Source organism: Nerophis lumbriciformis, linkage group LG16, assembly GCF_033978685.3.
Source record: "Nerophis lumbriciformis linkage group LG16, RoL_Nlum_v2.1, whole genome shotgun sequence".
In the NCBI taxonomy this organism is placed as follows: Eukaryota; Metazoa; Chordata; class Actinopteri; order Syngnathiformes; family Syngnathidae; genus Nerophis; species Nerophis lumbriciformis.
Window position 1 is genome coordinate 21980754 of NC_084563.2, and position 14865 is coordinate 21995618.

At 37.1% G+C, this 14865-nt stretch overlaps 1 protein-coding gene across 2 annotated transcripts in view; it reads left to right on the forward strand.

Moving 5' to 3' along the window:
• The window catches only part of slit3 (slit homolog 3 (Drosophila)), a 615812-nt gene that overhangs the window by 538326 nt on the left and 62621 nt on the right, over positions 1–14865 (forward strand). The gene's annotated exons all lie outside the window — the stretch shown is intronic.

Sequence of the window (14865 nt, forward strand, 5' to 3'; positions counted from 1 at the left end):
ATGAGGAAAGTGAGAGTGAAGGACTAGAGGGCAGTGGGAGCGATTCAGATAGGGAAGATGCTGTGAGAGGCGGGTGGGACCTGATATTCAGCTGGGAATGACTAAAACAGTAAATAAACACAAGACATATATATATACTCTATTAGCCACAACACAACCAGGCTTATATTTAATATGCCACAAATTAATCCCGCATAACAAACACCTCCCCCCCTCCCGTCCATATAACCCGCCAATACAACTCAAACACCTGCACAACACACTCAATCCCACAGCCCAAAGTACCGTTCACCTCCCCAAAGTTCATACAGCACATATATTTCCCCAAAGTCCCCAAAGTTACGTACGTGACATGCACATAGTGGCACGCACGTACAGGCAAGCGATCAAATGAAGCCGCAGCTGCATGCGTACTCACGGTACCGCGTCTGCGCATCCAACTCAAAGTCCTCCTGGTAAGAGTCTCTGTTGTCCCAGTTCTCCACAGGCCAATGGTAAAGCTTGACTGTCATCTTCCGGGAATGTAAACAATGAAACACCGGCTGTGTTTGTGTTGCTGCAGCCGCCCGCAATACACCGCTTCCCACCTACAGCTTTCTTCTTTGCTGTCTCCATTGTTCATTGAACAAATTGCAAAATATTCACCAACACAGATGTCCAGAATACTGTGGAATTTTGCAATGAAAACAGACGACTTAATAGCTGGCCACCATGCTGTCCCAAAATGTCCTCTACAATCTGCGACGTCATGCGCTGACGTCATCATACCGAAACGTTTTCAGCAGGATATGTCGCGTGGAATTTAAAATTGCACTTTAGTAAGCTAACCCGGCCATATTGGCATGTGTTGCAATGTTAAGATTTCATCATTGATATACAAACTATCAGACTGCGTGGTCGGTAGTAGTGGGTTTAAGTAGGCCTTTAATACACTGACACACAACATCCGGATTCCCATCATGCATTGCTTCAAAACTATGGCAAGTAGTCATGTCCAAAAACATAACAGAGACGAAGCAGAAGAAGGAAGAAGAGACATGGCAATGACGAGTAAGAAGAAGTATGCGTGCAAGTTCCAAAATGATTGGAAAAAATAATGTCAGTTCATCCAGGACAGCTGGAAGGGGAAGGGGTATGCTGCCTGCACATTTTAAATGAACACTGAAATTCAAGTATTTATTTTATATATATATATATATATATATATATATATATATATATATATATATATATATATATATATATATATATATGTATATATATATATATATATATATATATATATATATATATATATATATATATATATATATATATATATATATATATAGCTAGAATTCACTGAAAGTCAAGTACCGTATTTTTCGGAGTATAAGTCGCTCCGGAGTATAAGTCGCACCTGCCGAAAATGCATAATAAAGAAGGAAAAAAACATATATAAGTCACACTGGAGTTTAACTCGCATTTTTTGGGGAAATGTATTTGATAAAAGCCAACACCAAGAATAGACATTTGAAAGGCAATTTAAAATAAATAAAGAATAGTGAACAACAGGCTGAATAAGTGTATGTTATATGAGGCATAAATAACCAACTGAGAACGTGCCTGGTATGTTAACGTAACATATTATGGTAAGAGTCATTCAAATAACTATAACATATAGAACATGCTATACGTTTACCAAACAATCTGTCACTCCTAATCGCTAAATCCCATGAAATCTTATACGTCTAGTCTCTTACGTGAATGAGCTAAATAATATTATTTCATATTTTACGGTAATGTGTTAATAATTTCACACATAAGTCACTCCTGAGTATAAGTCGCACCCCCGGCCAAACTATGAAAAAAACTGCAACTTATAGTCCGAAAAATACAGTACATAAATATTTAAAAAAATAAACTATCAGCCTAGTCCAGGGGTGTCAAACGTACGGCCCGCGAGATGAGTTTGCTAAGTATAAAAATGAGCCGAAATTTTTGAACGAAAGAAACTGCTGTTCTAAACGTGTCCACTAGTTGTCACAATAGCAATTGTTTGTATCTTTGTAGATCAGTGGTTCTTAACCTTGTTGGAGGTACGAAACCCCACCAGTTTCATATGCGCATTCACCGAACCCTTCTTTAGTGAAAAATAAAATGTTTTTGTTTTTTTCAAATTCAAGAAGTTATATGTTTTTGGTAACACTTTAGTAAATGGGTTGTACTTGTATAGCGCTTTTCTACCTTTTTTTAAGGAACTCAAAGCGCTTTGACACTATTTCCACATTCACCCATTCACACACTTTAGTATGGGGAACATATTCTAAGTAATAAAGACTTAATTTAGAGTTTTTTGGACACTAGGGTAAAATATTCTAATTAACAAATACTTACTTTAGAGTTATTTGGTTAGGGTTAGGGTTAGGGCCAGGGTTAAAGGGTTATGCTTATAATAAGGCCATGTCGAATAAGGCATTAATAAGTACTTAATAATGACTAGTTAAGAGACAATATGTTGCTAATTTGCATGTTAATAAGCAACTAATTAATGGTGAATATCTTCCTCATACTAAAGTGTTACCATGTTTTTGTACTGGTGCACAAAATGAACCGTGCATGAACATCACCTTGTTCAAAGAACAAAACCAACACAGTGCATAAACTCACAACAAATTACACACCTGCAAATCAGTAATACGCCGATAGGGAGAAGTTTTTATTTACACGATGAGTCGGGTGTGTCTCGACCTCCGCCGAACCCCTGAGCCCGACTTATCGAACCCCTAGGGTTCGATCGAACCCAGGTTAAGAACCACTGTTGTAGATGATGCTACATATGTAAAAAATAAAAATAAAAACCACATGATGTTAGTGCACCAGTTGAGGAAAATGATCAAACTACATAAATAACATCCTGTAATTTGATTTTGATATTATTTTTTTTATCTTGATAGATAGAAAATGAACACCAATGAGTTGTCTGATGAACATTATCACATTTGTTCAGAAAGTACAAATAACGACAAATAAAGATAGAATACTATTAACCACAACATGTTAGTATAAAAAAAACAAAAAAAAAACAACATTATGATTTGTACATTTTCAGAATATGCTTGTTCTATTTTAATCCAATCCAATCCACTTTATTTATATAGCACATTTAAACAACAAAAATGTTTCCAAAGTGCTGCACAACAATATTAAAAACAATATTCAAATATTATCCTTAGCTCCACCAATGACTGAATAAAAACAAAAAATAAATAAATATAAAAACAATATAAAAATAAATATGATTTAAAAACTATTTTAAAGGGTACAACCAATTAAAACAGTAAATAGAAATCAAAATTTATAAAAACAAACAAACACAGAGGACAACAGAGGACCACACTACTCACGTAGTGTTAAAAGCCAAAGAATAAAAGTGGGTCTTAAGACGAGACTTAAAACACTCCACTGTGGGAGCAGTTTGAACATGGAGGGGCAGAGTGTTCCAGAGCTTAAGGCCGACCACAGAGAAGGCCCTGTCTCCCTTGGATTTAAGTCTGGTCTTGGGCACCACGAGCTGGAGCTGGCTCTCGGACCTTTAAACAAAGAAAACAATCTGAAGTTGTCTTTATTTTCAAGTTATCGTGCCGCGATTTTACCAGTCCGGCCCACTTGGGAGTAGCTTTTATCTCCATATGGCCCCCCATCTAAAATGAGTTTGACACCCCTGGCCTAGTCCTACAATTGTATTACCGTATTTTTTGGAGTATAAGTCGCACCGGAGTATAAGTCGCACCTGCCGAAAATGCATAATAAAGAAGGAAAAAAACATATAAACTATGGAAAAAACTGCGACTTATAGTCCGAAAAATACGGTACATGTTTTAATGCCTCTGGAAATCGCATGTATTGCTTTTAAATGCCATTTAAAGCCTTTAAGTTTGCAAAATCCATTTAATCACATTCAATGCCCCGCGGAAACCCTGTCACGTCGTGTCACGCTGCACCGATGTCCCGCTTTTCACTTAACTGATGGATTTACAGCTCCGTGGTGAACTCGACTGCTCGGTGGAAACGTGCCTTAAGTGAATGAGTGACTTTGGGTCACTTTAGCGAACCCCTCGGCTGTCTCTCCACTCCCCCCCCCCGAGAGTCCCCGCGCAACTGCTTACTCGCACGAAATCACAACTTCCACTTTCGCCGGCTGGCGAGTCGGTAATGGACGGCCGCTCTGCACTGACCCCCAACACTGCTCCTGCAGGGAATTTGGACGAGCGGGAGAGAGAGGAGGGTTGTGTGTGAAGGGAAAACATAAAAATGTCATCGCATGAAGAGAGGTCAGGAAAGGGTTTGCTCAGGCGGGGAGGAAAGATGTGCGAAAGAAGTGCTGAAAGTGGGAGGAAGAGAGGAAGAGTCAGCTGACGCCAGCTGCTGACTAAGGACTTAAGTTCTTTTTTGTTAGCGCGACAATGTCCTCTAAAGTACACACATTCACACTCCGTTGGTCCTCTATGATACTGGACCTCGTTCAAGATATACACGCACACAATGTCATTACACCTCTTGGCATGCACAAGCTTCTCTCTCTTTCTCACACACACACACACACACACACACACACACACACACACACACACACACACACACACACACACACACACACACACACACACTTGTATTTCTTACCTTCTTGAGACCTGAGAAAAAAGCCTACCTCTTTAGGACCACCCTTTGTAGATATATAAAGAAGTGTACTTACAACATTAATAATATATACATACTATGCAAATATAAAAAAGGTAAACATTTAGTTGATTTTTTTTTTTTAATTTAATTGGTTTTTAATCTTCATTATTTACTTCAAATAATTACTTCAAATAATTCAATTTTTTTTTTTTTTAAAGTTTTTTTAGTAATTTTGGCCAAAGGGGGTGCATTTCAATTTCTTACACACACTTGTTATTTCATATGTTGACCAGAGGGGAAGCACTTTTAAAACCGACACACAGTCAAACTGAAAAATGCCTCCTTTTTGGGACCACCCTCATTTTGATAGATTTCACCACCATATATTGCTGCCTTTGCACCGGTCAATGTTTGCTTTTGTATGCACATTAAATCAACAGAAAATCCTGACTTTGGGGCAATGTTCACGGACTCTAGTATTTGTCTCTCTATTAGATGCAATGGTTTTGTTCACCGGTTCACATGGAAGGTACTTTTCCTTGTTGATACAAGAACACACGCACGCACGCAGGCACACACACACACACACACACACACACACACACACACACACACACACACACACACACACACACACACACACACACACATTATTGTATTTCTTACCTTTTTGAGACCTGAGGAAAAAGCCTACCTCTTTAGGACCACCCTTTCTAGATATATAAAGAAGTGTATTTACAACATTAATAATATGTACATATTATGCAAATATAAAAAAGGTAAGCTTTTAGTTGATTCTTAATTATTATTATTTTGTTTGTAATTGGTTTTTAATTTTCATTATTTACTTCAAATTATGTCTCTATACAATTATTTTTTATTTTAATTTTTCATAATTTTGGCCAAAGGGGGCGCATTTCAATTTCTTACACACACTTATTTCATATGTTGACCAGAGGGGAAGCACTTTTAAAAGCGACACACAGTCAATTTGAAAAATGCCTCCTTTTTGGGACCACCCTCATTTTGATAGATTTCACCACCAGGGGTGCACATGAGATCTCTAGTCACGGACCACAGATGGCCACTGTGCCGCACTTTGGGCAACCCAGCTGTAGAAGCTAACTGTTAATGGCCACTATAGTCTTAGTAGCGTAGTGTATTTGTTCATCCTATGGTCACATGTGGGATGCGGGTTGTCTTACGTCAGCACCAGAAGTCGTAAAATCAGCTGATCACCCGAGTTTTTCGGGGATGAATAGGGAAGTCCGTCTTGTTTCATCATATATTGCTGCCTTTGCACCTGTCAATGTTTACTTTTGTATGCACATTAAATCAACAAAAAATCCTGACTTTGGAGCAATGTTCACGGACTCTAGTATTTGGCTCTCTATTAGATGCAATGGTTTTTCGTATTAGGACCATGGTTTTGGTTCTTACTTGTTCACCGGTCCTCATATGGAAGGTACTTTTTCTTGTTGATGCAAGAACACACACACACACACATACATTCTTGCATTCGTTACCTTCTTGAGACCTCTGGAAAAAGCCTACCTCTTAAGGACCACCCTTTCTAGATATATAAATACATGTATTTACAACATTAATAATATATACATACTATGCAAATATAAAAAAGCTTGTTGTGAAAAATTAGTTGGGATTTCACAAGAAAAAGGTCACAATTTCACAAGAAAGACTTTGAATTTTGGCAGTATTATAATAAAAGTCGTCATTTTACTCAACGCAAGTCAAGATTTTACAAGAAAAACTGAACATTTGTGCAATATAATGATAAAAGTTGGAATTTTACAAGAAAAGCTTAACATTTTGGCAACTTTATAAAAAGAGGCGTAATGTTACTCGACAAAAGTTATAATGTTATAAGAAAACTTAAAAATGTTGGCAATATTATAATAATTTGATTTTTACTTAATTTATTTATTTAATTATGACAAAAGTCATAATTTTACTGAAAATATGTCACTGGTTTACAAGAACAACAAAAAATTGGCAATATTGTGATAAAAGTCAGAATTTTATAAGACAAATGTCACCATTTTTCACTAAAAAGTATTTTTACATTAAAAAAAGTCATAATTTTACGAGAAAATATTGCAATATTACAGAAACAGAAATAATATGAGAAATTGTTCCCAATTTTATAAGAAAAAAGTCTACACATTTTGGGGGAATTTTTTGTTTGTAATTGGTTTTTAATCTTCATTATTTACTTCAAGTTATTACAGTATGTCTCTAGATACATATTTATTTTATTTTTGACCAAAGGGTGCGCATTTCAATTTCTTACACACACTTGTTATTTCATATGTTGACCAGAGGGGGAGCACTTTTAAATCTGACACAGTCAATTTGAAAAATGCCTCCTTTTTAGGACCACCCTCATTTTGATAGATGTCACCACTAGGGGTGCAAATGAGACATTCTCTATTAGATGCAATGGTTTTCTGTATTGGGACCATGATTTATGTCATCACTTGTTCACACCTCCTCATATGGAAGCTACTTTTCCTTGTTGATGTCTCAAGAAGGGTAGAAATACAAGAACACACGCACACACACACACACACACACACACACACACACACAGCTTGCTCATGGTTCAGTGGCCCGTGCTCCAATCATCAGGTGTCATTTTAAGAGAACACTTACTCACTCAGCCTTTCCCAGCTCGGCTTTTTACATTACACCGGAACAATTTCCGATCCAACACAATCCCTACTGACACCCTGCGGGATTTTTGAAACCATTTTAAAAATGGGAGTAAAATTCATCCGTTTCAGGGTCAAACCTTCGCCATCAAAAACTGTGTACTTTAGTCCCTTTGTTATAAATACACTAGGGTTGTCCCCATACCAATAATTTGGTACTGGAACCAAAAACATTTTTAGATACTTTGATACTTTTTAAATAAAGGGGACCACAAAAAATGGCATTATTGGCTTTATTTTAACAAAAAAAAATTATGTTTCTTATTGTAATCAAAGAACAATGTTGTCCTTAAATAAAATAGTGAACATACTAAACAACTTGTCCTTTATTAGGAAGTAAACAAACAAAGGCTTCTAAATTAGTCTATTGACATGTGCAGTAACATATTGTGTCATTTATTCTATTATTTTGTCAAAATGATGATGGATTATGAATCTACTTGTTCATTTACTGTTAATATCTGCTTACTTTCTGTCTTAACATGTTCTATCTACACTTCTGTTAAAATGTATGTGGAAGTCGCTTCCTAGCAGTCCCACTGAATACACGGCACAAGAGCCAACGGTTTTAATACTCAAATTGTTTCAACAAAGTTCCTCTCCCCCAGAACGTGACTTTTCAGTCACGTCCGTATCCTCTCCTCCCTCTGCCCCCGGCCGCTTACTGTTAAAGACAACAGATGGTTAGACAACTCGTATCTAATCACCTGCCAGCTGTGTCTCGCCGTCAGCACTGCCACGCCCCCTGTCTGATGGTGCTCTGTCTTCAGCACCATGGACAGAGGCGGTGACCTTTGCTCCTGCAGGCGCACTAGTCACACCCTCCCTCCACAATGTAATAATCACTTATTCTTCTGTTGTTTGATACTTTACATTAGTTTTGGGTGATACCACAAATTTGGGTATTGATCCGATACCAAGTAGTTACACTTTGGTTGTATTTAAAGTCCTAATGTGTCCAGAGACGTATTCCCTGAGTTTTATAAACATAATCAAAATGTAAAATAGGAAATATGTTGTGATGATAAAAAATTTCGTCGTAATCATAGTAGTATTGACTAAATACGGCTCTTGTACTTAATATCGTTACAATCGTAATCTGTGTAGACCTACCCTTTTGTTTACATTCAGGAGCGCTAGTGTCTTTCTCACGTCGGGTTCTCATAAACAGGATCTTTTGCGTCGTAGGTGAGTACAACGTAGAATTTCACGTAACACTTACCCGTATATATTTTTATTCTCTTAAAGGAGAACTGCACTTTTTTGGGAATGTTGCCTATCGTTCACAATCATTATGAGAGACAAGGATCACACATATTTATTTTTCTTTTATTTTTAAGACCCTGAAGAGACGGAAGGAAAGCTGCTTGAAGATTGTCTGTAAAACACAATCTATGCAACATTTTGACCGAAGAACCATCATTAAAATTAATTATAGTGAAAAAGCAAAATGAGCAAATAGTTCATCCTTAAAGGCTGTTTAGACCAATGTGAGGTTTTATTAGACGTCAAGCAGTTCAAGCGGGCATATTTTTTCCCAATTGCATGAGGCGCGGTAGACTTTAGAAGTTCCGCTGTACGTTCTTTGCACTAAAGTCGAGAAAATAAATGAAAGGATTACAGGTCAGGAGCCTTTCAGAGAGCAGCTGGAGTGAGAATTGAAAGTGGACATGTTTAACAAATTAAATGTCGGTGTGATGTCATACCGTGTCTCTTGCGTGGGATCGGGAGAGGTTACAAGGTGGTGGAGAGTTAAGATCCTCCAAATATGTCAAATACGTAGAGATCAGCATGTGGGGTTGACGAGATGCTTTAGTTAAAAGTGGGACTTTGTGGGAAGGTCACAGAGGTCGGCATAAGACCCAGCAGGGATTATCTCGCTGAGACTGTGAAGATCCTGACTGAACTGCTCCTCTTAAGATCTTCTTACATTATAAATCTGTTATGTATATATATGTATGTATGTATGTATATATGTCTGCATATATACGTACTTTCTACCCACTTTACAAGGCACTTATGTGATTATGTGATGTTTTTTTCGTGGTGTGCAATATCGATGTTAGTGTTATTTTGTTGTATTTTATCTTCTATTTATACATACTAGTGAGCTATATGTAGTATTTGTTACCGTTTCTTTTGTTTTTCCATTACGCTTTACTTGTGTTACCGTGTGTAAAAACCTGCACTGCAACAATGTTATATATATATATATATATATATATATATATATGTGTATGTATATATATATATATATATATATATATATATATATATATATATATATATATATATATATATATATATGTATATATATATATATATATATATATATGTGTGTATATATATATATATATATATATATATATATATATATATATATATATATATATATATATATGTGTGTATATATATATATATATATATATACTGTATATATATATATATATATATATATATACACACATATATATATATATATATATATATATATATATATATATATATATATATATATATATATATATATATATATAAGATAATTGCATTGTCAATTATCTTATATACTTTGCTCTTTCACTTCTCGAGTGTTTGATTATCACATCACTCTAAATTTATAGACCAGTGGTCCGTGGATCGATTGGTACCGGGCCGCACAAGAAATGTAAAGAAAAAAAAAAAGAAAGAAAAAAAAAAAAAAGTTTTATTTATTTTTATTTTTTTTAATTAAATCAACATAAAAAACACAAGATACACTTACAATTAGTGCACCAACCCAAAAAACCTCCCTCCCCCATTTACACTCATTCACACTCATTCGCACAAAAGGGTTGTTTCTTTCTGATATTAATATTCTGGTTCCTAAATTATATATCAATATATATCAATACAGTCTGCAAGGGATACAGTCCGTAAGCACACATGATAAATAGGGATGCTAGTGGGCCAGGCCAATATTTCCTTATCTCTAAACTAAAACTGTTCTGGGCTTCAGACATGATTTTATTTCAGAATTCCTTGAGAGAGAAAAAACCGCCTGGTTAGGCTTTGTGTATGTAGTGTGTACCTTTCTTGGTTTACAGCTATGTTGTTATTATGCTGTTTGTTACTTATGTATGTTATGTTGCAGCTATTTGAAATAGTTTTGTCAATTTGTTCTGGCCTGAAACAAATTGGCCCTTTGAAACATATCTTTGTCTTTGTGTGTTGTATTTAGACCACGTTGCTTAGCAGAGTTCAGTGATGCAAATGCATGTCAAGTTGATCAACAGATTGTATTATTCTCCAGTGCAATAACAGTACTGAAATGAAGGTTAAAAGGGCATTAAAGGGGGCCTTAAAAATAAAATAAAAATACATATATGTAACTAAATAGTTACTTTTCACAGTAACGCATTACTTTTTGGTGTAAGTAACTGAGTTAGTAACTAAGTTACTTTTGAAATAAAGCAACTAGTAACTGTAACCAGTTACTTGTTTTCATTAACTAACCCAACACTGGTTAGCACTTATAATAACAATATCGCTAGTACTTGGTTACTATTCAGGTCACAAGACGTAAATGTAGTATTATTGGCGGACTTTATGGGCGCAACAATAGCTCAATAGAATGCATACAAAAAGAAAAACATATGTCAATCAATCAATCAATCAATCTTTATTTATATAGCCCTAAATCACAAGTGTCTCAAAGGGCTGCACAAGCCACAACGACATCCTCGGTACAAAGCCCACATAAGGGCAAGGAAAAACTCACCCCAGTGGGACGTCGATGTGAATGACTATGAGAAACCTTGGAGAGGACCGCATATGTGGGTAACCCCCCCCCTCTAGGGGAGACCGAAAGCAATGGATGTCGAGTGGGTCTGACATAATATTGTGAGAGTCCAGTCCATAGTGGATCCAACATAATAGTAAGAGTCCAGTCCATAGTGGGGCCAGCAGGACACCATCCCGAGCGGAGACGGGTCAGCAGCGCAGAGATGTTCCCAGCCGATGCACAGGCGAGCGGTCCACCCCGGGTCCCGACTCTGGACAGCCAGCACTTCATCCATGGCCACCGGACCTGTGCCCCCCCCCCTCAAGTAAAAGGGGAGCAGAGGAGAAAAGAAAAGAAACGGCAGATCAACTGGTCTAACAGGGGGGCTATTTAAAGGCTAGAGTATACAAATGAGTTTTAAGATGGGACTTAAATGCTTCTACTGAGGTAGCATCTCTAATTGTTACCGGGAGGGCATTCCATAGTACTGGAGCCCGAATAGAAAACGCTCTATAGCCCGCAGACTTTTTATATGTGTTCTTGTCTTACATAAGGGTTGTGAATGATAGGCCAAATTCCCCCCAAAAGTGCAGTTCCCCTCTAAGACGTTCTTAATTTGATTCATGCAAAAAAAAATATTGAACATGAATATTTATGATGTCTTTTGTTACAACATATTTGAATGTCAGAATAAAAACATTTATAAAATCCCAGGTCTTATTAAAAGCCTTTTTAAACTTTGGTACATTAGACTTATACTTATAGAAACTTTTCCATTTGATGTTACAATATCTGGAATATTTTCCAGTAGCACCCTTGAATGAAAGAAAACCATTACCTTGCTTTTATCTGTATTTAAAACCAATTTAAGATCAAATAAGCGAGCCTGGATGATATCAAAAGCAGCTTGTAAAAACTCAAAAGCCTGAGTGATGGAGGTTGAACAGCAATAAATAATGCTGCCGTCTGCATAAAAATTATTGCAAAGATTATTTAAATAGATAAAAAATAAAATGGGTCCCAGCACTGAGCCTTGTGGAACTCCTTTGACTCCTTTTTATTGTCATTCAAATTTGAACTTTACAATACAGATAAGAACACAATTTTGTTGCATTAGCTCGTTGTAGTGCAGGATAAAAGAGCAATAATTATGATTGTGGCACCTCCATAAAATATGACCTTTTAAAAGATTATGATTTTGGGAATAACAATAAAGGAAGTCTAAGTCTAATCTACCGAAGTTTAAAAAAAAAAAAAAAGGCTTTTAGTAAGACCTGGGATTTTATAAACGTTTTTATTCTGACATTTAAAGGCCTACTGAAACCCACTACTACCGACCACGCAGTCTGATAGTTTATACATCAATGATGAAATCTTAACATTGCAACACATGCCAATACGGCCGGGTTAGCTTACTAAAGTGCAATTTTATATTTTACGTGAAATATCCTGCTGAAAACGTCTCAGTATGATGACGCCTGCGCGTGACGTCACGGATTGTAGAGGACATTTTGGGACAGCATGGTGGCCAGCTATTAAGTCGTCTGTTTTCATCGCAAAATTCCACAGTATTCTTGACATCTGTGTTGGTGAATCTTTTGCAATTTGTTCGATGAACAATTGAGACAGAAAAGAAGAAAGCTGTAGGTGGGAAGCGGTGTATTGCGGCAGGTGTTGTGCCGGATAACGCACCCCCGCCGTAGAATGCACCCCCTGACTGTTGTGCCGGATAACACAGCCGGTGTTTCATTGTTTACATTCCCGAAAGATGACAGTCAAGCTTTACCATTGGCCTGTGGAGAACTGGGACAACAGAGACTCTTACCAGGAGGACTTTGAGTTGGATACGCAGACGTGGTACCATGAGTACGCATGCAGCTGCGGCTTCCAAACATTTGATCGCTTGCCGGTACGTGCGTGCCGCTATGTGCATGTCACGTACGTAACTTTAGGGAAATATATGTGCTGTATGAACTTTGGGGAGGTGAACGGTACTTTGGGCTGTGGGATTGAGTGTGTTGTGCAGGTGTTTGAGTTGTATTGGCGGGTTATATGGACGGGAGGGGGGAGGTGTTTGTTATGCGGGATTCATTTAGGGCTTTTTTATCAGCGACCAAAAGTTGCGAACTTTATCGTCGATGTTCTCTACTAAATCCTTTCAGCAAAAATATGGCAATATCGCGAAATGATCAAGTATGCTATCCCCGTTTAAATAAGAAAATCGCATTTCAGTAGGCCTTTAAATATGTTGTAAAAAAAAAGACATCATAAATATTCATGTTCAACGATATCTTTGCTTGAATCAAATTAAGAACGTCTTAGATGGGAACTGCACTTTTTGGGGGGAATTTGGCCTATCATTCACAACCCTTATGTAAGACAAGAACACATATGTTTTTCTTTTTGTACGCATTCTATATGAGGTGGCTAACAATGTTGACGTTGAAGGATTACTATTGTGTTGTAAAAACCTCCAGACATGTTACCTGACACCTCTTCTTCTCATCAAAACAAGCGCAATGTTATTTAGCGACTCTGCAAAGCCTCTTCCTCTGAGTTATTGCTGCCTATGGCACATTAAAGCAGTTTGCAAGGGGTAGGAAAGCATTAAATAGGATTTACATTTTCATAATACTGCGTTTCTGTCCCGAGCTTCCCAAATCATCGCCATTAATTACACACTAATAAACCACCCTGGTCGATGAGATGACCTGACTTTTTGTATAATCCTGCGGTGGGCTGCAGATGTTTGCTTCCTGCTGTAATTTACGAAGGTCTTGGGAAAAGGGCTGCTGGAGACAGACCTGGTGGGAGTTTAGGGCGTAAGGATTGGATTAAAGCGGGCCCAGAATGAAGACGTGTCTTTTAAGGGCCTCTGACAAGATAGAGAAGCACGTAAATCAAGACTTTTTTACGACCTGCTTTCATGTTGACTCGTGGATTCTAAACTGCAAAAAGTCAATATTCAAAAACAAGGAAAACAAATACAACAATTAGGGGTATTTTATTTGAACTAAGCAAAATTATCTGCCAATAGAACAAGAACATTTGGCTTGTCAAGACTTTCCAAAACAAGTCAAATTAGCTAACCTCAATGAACCCAAAAATACCTTAAAATAAGAATATTTAATAACAAGTGCACTTTTCTTGGTAAAAAAAAAGAGACCTTTTTGCTCAATATGTTGAAAAATATTCTTAAATTAAGTAAATGCTAGTGCCATTATCTTGACATAATGATATGCGCTCTGCATCATGATTTTTTTTTTCATGCTTGAAGTAAGAAATTATTACTTTAAAAAAGCAGTTTTATACTTGTGAGCAATGTTCCCTCTAATTGTTCATGTGTGTGAGCAAAGGCAAAAACTCCCTGAGCATTCAGTGGAGCCCATGTGAGCAACATCAGACGTGCACACTGTGGCTACACCAGCAGCACACCTGTCCCAAACCTGACTAAATAACAAGTTCAATCTCCATCCATCCATCCATCCATTTTCTACCGCTTGTCCCTTTTGGGGTCGCGTGGGGTGCTGGAGCCTATCTCAGCTGCATTCGGGCAGAAGGCGGGGTACACCCTGGACAAGTCCCCACCTCATCGCAGGGCCAACACAGATAGACAGACAACATTCTCTTATTATTATAATCAAATGACAGCAGTCATTTCCATTTCTAATATAAGTGTTTAGGCCCACTTACAATGACTATAACAAAAAA